The following is a 5,650-nucleotide window of genomic DNA, read 5'->3' on the forward strand; positions in this document are numbered from 1 at the left end:
ATTCAGCATCAGACTGGGCCTCATGCAGAAGAACATCCCCCTCAGAACCAAGTCAGCGTCCCCAGGTCCGATCCTGTTAGGAGCTACTGCTGACATCTCCACCGCGGACTTGCCATCTCCTGGGGCAGGGGCTGGGGTGCTGGAGGAGGGGCACTCCTGCATGGTCCCAGGAACACAGGGACAGGGAACAGACCTAGGTTGTCAGGGGTCCCAACATCACCACTCATAAGCTGGGCGGCCTTGGGCAAGTGGCTGAACTTCTCTGAGCCTTGGCGTCCTGTGATCCCCCCACCGTGCTGCCTTGCTGCGAGGATTGAGACACACGTACAATAATGTCAGCCTTAACATCTTTGAATCAGCTGTAATTACTCTCCGTCATGATCCTTATCACAATGGGGCCGTTATAGGTTTTTGTGGGCTTCTCCGTTTATTGTCAACTTCCTCTCCAGTAACCGGAAGTCCCTGTGCTGGTGAAGCAAGAATGTGCATAAATGAGGGAATGAGTAATGGAATGTTCCCTGATGACACTTCTTAACCTTATAACCCTCCCGGGGCCACCGTACCCACCTTGAACCCTCCCCCTCGGCACTCTGCCTACTTCCTGCTGCCCTTCAGCGAGGAAGCTGAGTTGGCCTTGTTTCCCTGACTTCTGTCCTCTCTGCCAGACACGTGTCCCGCTCTCCGGTGCAGCCCATGCCACCCAACTGGGCAGGGCAGTGGCTCTGCTATTTTAAAGGAAAACCCTGGGTTGGCGTCCACTGATTTATTTCACTCTTTGAGGCTTGGCCCCCCAGTCCTGAGCCCTCATTATGACTTCCTCCTCCACCCCCACTAATGAGCAGACTGAGCAGAGAATCCCAGGCCTTGGCTGCCCAGGTCAGCTGCAGCTGAAAAGTAAATGGCTGAGCTCTGGGAGGCTTTTTCTCGCCCTGCAGTAGAATCGTGCTCAGTAAACCTTCAAAAGCACTAGAGATTCTGTGTGAGCTGAGGCCTCTGCCATGCAGCCTGCTTGCAAAATATTCTGCTAAATCTCTTCCTGCTGTGCCAACATGAGGCTGGGGTCTCCAAGAGGCCCTTGGGGTGGACAGAGGAAGAGCAGCTGGTCCCCATCAGAATCATGCACCATCCTACCCATGAGAGGTTAGAGCAGGAAGGTACAGTTCCCGCATTGATTGCTCAGCGGCCCCACTGACCCCTGCTCTAGGGCTGCAGGGCTGGCTTGGACATCATCCCTTGGGTGAGCTCCCTGGGGAGCTCAGTCTGGGGGCTGGTAGATGGATCACTGATGGAGGCCCAGAGAAGGTGTGTGATTCCACTGGGCCTTACAGTCAGACAGGGGATGGGTCAGGATGGAACCCAGGACCGCTGATGTCGGGCTGTCTGACCAGGACTTGCCATTCAAGTGCCCTGCCAGTGTTAGGGGTCAGGAGACATTTCCTGGGGAAAGATCTTCACTCATGATAAGAACTGTACCTGTAAGTGGAATCCAAAGGAAAGGGAAGTGGCCAGCCCCGCCCCATCCAGGTCCAGGCACCTGCTGGCCCCTCCTTTTCCAGCTCTGCCCAGTGGTGTCCTCCAGAAATGCCCCGCACTAGTGAGGAAACTTTCACCTGAAAGTAAGACAAACGAACTTGGCAATCTGGAATTTTCTGGCTCAGCTGAGAACAGCAGGGGTAGGTCTACACAGACCCCATTTCTCCGACATTCTCTCCTCTCTGCCTCCTCCCCATATCGCCTTCACCCCTGGCCTCTGACACTCTCCCTCCCTGGAGACAGAAGAAGGGTGCAGGTGTATCAGGGAGCTCCCATGGGGGAGAAGGGGGGAACCCTTTCTTAAAATCTCTGACAAACATCTAGCCTTTCATTGGCCTGAATTGGTCACATGCTCTTCCCTGAGCCAATCAGATACCAGCAGGATGGGCGTTGCCTGATTACTTAAACCAGTAAGGCCCTCAACCCTGGTGCTGAGGTGCAGGTCATTCAGACCACGTGACTGAGAGGGGCACAGGGCCGTTCCCCTAAGGGGAGTCTAGCGGGCTTGGTGGGAGGTGAGGGGGAAGCTGGGGAGGCAGCAAAGCACTTTGACAGAAGCCACCTCTGGTGATGACAGTAGCATCCAATCAATGACAAACCCTCACTGCGGCTCCTGTCCCAGCTGGCATGTCCTGCCTTAAACCCTAGCCTGCTGAGTGGCCTGTCATCCCCATATGCCACCATACTGGCTCATGACCCCATTCACTTGCCCCGGCTGTGCCCTCCCACTGGGATTCTCAACAACCCTCACCTGCCCTTCATCCCTTAGATTACTGCTTAAACGCCAGCTTTTGCAACTATGAAATGGGTCACCTCTGCTGGGGGGCCCCACAGCCCCTAGCTCTTACCACCATAATTTGCTGCACCATTATGGTCAGGGTGCCTATTAACCCCTGCCCCGCTCTGGGGAGTTTGCCAGTTCTTTGAAGGTTTGGACTCGGACAAGTCTTAATTAATCTCTCTATTCCCAGCCTGTAGACATGGCTTGGCTTCCACCAAGAAGTCAATACATATTTATTGAATTAATGGAAATAAGTCTGTGTTGAAGACCCGACTTCATGCAGTTGTTTGCATTTTAATAACGAAAAAGGCCTCAAGCCACAGGCATGAAGCCTCCAATAGTAGACTTTCAGGCACCAGCAAAATGGGGAAGCTTCCTCTATTCTTTAGCGCCTGGAGGAGGAACGGCAGGTGGAATTTTCCATTCACGGCTTTCCAGTGCAAAAACAGTCACATGGTGTCTTATGAAATACAAATGTGTCATGGAAAGCAAAGTATTTCCCCTTTGACTTTCCGGGGGGAGGAAATTTCTCGAGTCCTGTCAGGTTTGCCTGTGCTGGTTCTGGTTGATGGAATGTTCCTTCCTCACCTGGTGGCAAAGCCCTGGCGGACCTTCCCTTCGTCCCAGTTCTTTAGGTCCGTGGCCCCTGAGCCCTGCCTATCCCTGCAGCTCTGTCATTCGGGAAAGAGACTAAAGTCAGTTGGGAGCTTGGAGAAGCCTTCTTCTGCAGCTCAGATACTGCTACGTCAAGCCCACCGAGCTGGTTGCTGCTCCCAGGCTGACTTGGGGCCTGCCGTGACCACTGGGTCCCTCCCTGGTCCTCTGGCTGAGTCCCCCTGGTGCCCTGGCTCTGTGCATGGACAACCTCTCTGCCTGCAAGCCTGTCCCTTCCGGGCTGCCCTCCACTTTGCCCCACAGCGACCGTCAGCAGCACAAAGCTGACCCTACTGCCTTCCCCGGTGAAAATCCTTCCCAGGCTCCAGGACATCCTCAGATCACGGCCCAAACTCCTGAGCCCTGCCTCAGCTGCGCAGAGGCACAGACCCGAGCCAGATACATGCCAGACAAGTGCCTGCCCCTGCTTTTGCACCTGCTGCCCGCTTCTGCCCGGATGCGACTCACTCCCTGTCAGTCTGGCACATTCTTACTCCTCAAGACCAGCCTCAACATCCCCCTCTCTGGGAGGCCCTCCTGGCTGAGGCCATTTCTGCCTCTGCCCAGGGCCCCTCATCACTCCCACGATGCCATGAACATACCCAGGTCAGGAGCCAAGTCTGATTTTTCATGTCCTCAGCATCTGGACACAGAAGAGAGGTCAATGTGTGCTTGTTGAGGGAATGAATGAGTGAACAAACGAATGGACAGACTTCCTGTTAAAAAAACAATAGCAACAATTATGGGCTGCTCTTCCTTTTTGTCAGTTTATTTTTTTAAATTTTTTACATTTATTTTTGAGAGACAGAGAGAGAGAGAGAGAGACCATATGTGGGGGAGGGGTGGAGAGAGAAGGAGACACAGACTCTGAAGCAGGTTCTAGGCTCTGAGCTGTTAGCACAGAGTCTGATGCAGGATTCCAACTCACAAACTGTGAGATCGTGGACTGAGCTGAAGTCAAATGCTCAGGTGACTGAGCCCCCCAGGGGCCTCCTTTTTGTCAGTTAATAAGCAGCTTCTAAGCAGTCCTGGGCTCCACACAGGGGTGGCCGTGGTCCCCCTGAACCTTCCGCCAGGCTGGAGAAATCTGATTCCAGCGCCACCTTCTCCTTTCTGGAGTGAAAGTGCCAGAAACAGCGCAGGTTCTCACCCCCACCGTCAACTCTAGTTCTCACAGGGTCACCATAAGGGAGGCCTGGGATCAACCTGTTTTGCAGATGAGGCAACTGAAGCCAAGGAGAGGTTGATCTGCTTGACCAAACCTTGTGAAGTAGGGAGTTTCCTTGAGGAGGAAGCTCAGGCCCAGAGAGGGTCAAAACTTCACCCAAAGCCACATAGCACTTTGTCTAATGGCAGCTCTACCCCCATCTTATGCAGTGGGGGCAAAACCTTGCTTTCCCTGTCCCCTCCCACCCCCCACCAAACCCCTGTCGTCAGGGTGTAGGGCCAGTGAGGCTGAGTTTATAGGTGGGTATTTTAAAATCAGAAGTCAGATCATATCACCCCTTGGCTAAAGGGCCCCTGTGGCTGCTGAGGGGGCGTGGCCTACAGTGCAAGGTCAGGTTCATCACCTCCCCAGCCAGACAGATGCTCTACCAGGACAGCTGCCACTGCACTGTAATCTGGGTCCCCGGAAGGACGCAGATCCCCACACTAGCTCTGGCTTTTTTATTTTTTATTTTTGCAGCATCATTGGTCATCGACAACCCCTGCGGGGGTGCACGGCAGTGCCCCCTCTTATGCGGGAGCGGAGGAGGTCCCTGGCGTGGAAGGGCTGCACCCACAGGCTGCCAAGCTGGGAAAAGCGGGCCTTTGATCCATCATGGGAGGCAGAGTGTTGAAGAACAGAGGAGGTGGAGGGGACAGCCAGGCAGGCGTATGCAGGGGGCTTGGCTTGGCAACAGGTGAGAAATGGCGATGCTGGGGAGAGCTGCCGGGGCTAGGCACGGGGTCCCCCTATTCTTTTTATTTGAGAGATGGAAAAGAAAACTGAAATTCTTTTCCAACTGATTCTTGGCTGCTGGACTATTTCTTTGATTTGGGTACCTCGTTGAGACTGGACTTCCTGGGCGTCCAGTCGTAGTCTGGCTATCCTGTTCTGTCAGGATGCAGACACCGTGAGCCCGGAAAGGGCTGGTGTGGGCGTCACCCCCAGCACCGGGGAGTGTGTGGAACATATGCTCTGCATTAACGACGACACAAAGAACAGCGGCAGAGAACAGTGCTTACTTCGTAGGCGTTCACTCTGCCCCAGAAATATTGTGGACACCCAAGCAGTGGAGAAGAAACTGGTCTAAGAGAGAGAAGCAAGTTAATATTTATTGAGAGTCCAGCTACCATCTGGTCCATGCGTGTCACCTCCCTCACATCCTAGATGAGACTCAGAGAGGGCCAGAGATTCGCCCATGGTCACACAGCCAGGCAGGGTGGAGCTGGGTGCAAACGCCACCTGCTTGGCTCTACCTCCGTGCTCTCTCCTCCCACCCCCTGGGCACCTGCATCTTTGGGGAATGGTAGGGAGGATTCTCCCCTAGAAGCAAGAGGCCCCTCCAAAGTCATGGCCTTGCATAGCTCTCCCAGCTCACTGGGGCCCAATTGGTGGAATTCATTTGTGTGTTAAGACTCAGGTCTGTTTTGGATTGTCCCACCCCACCCCTTGAGTTCCAGGGAGCTCCCCTCCAC

General features: G+C 54.3%; 1 long non-coding RNA gene across 2 annotated transcripts; it reads right to left on the reverse strand.

Moving 5' to 3' along the window:
* Positions 1 to 376: 376 nt before the first annotated feature.
* On the reverse strand, positions 377 to 5,262 carry LOC115298042. Of its 2 annotated transcripts, XR_003911577.1 has the most exons (5): positions 5,198 to 5,262; positions 3,571 to 3,684; positions 2,903 to 2,985; positions 1,474 to 1,610; positions 377 to 467 (listed from the first exon to the last, which is right to left on the reverse strand). It is a non-coding gene; the product is annotated as an uncharacterized LOC115298042 (long non-coding RNA). The 2 variants fall into 2 exon arrangements; XR_003911576.1 differs by lacking the exon at positions 2,903 to 2,985.
* Between the last annotated feature and the right edge of the window lie 388 nt (positions 5,263 to 5,650).

Source organism: Suricata suricatta, chromosome 8, assembly GCF_006229205.1.
Source record: "Suricata suricatta isolate VVHF042 chromosome 8, meerkat_22Aug2017_6uvM2_HiC, whole genome shotgun sequence".
Classification (NCBI taxonomy): domain Eukaryota; kingdom Metazoa; phylum Chordata; class Mammalia; order Carnivora; family Herpestidae; genus Suricata; species Suricata suricatta.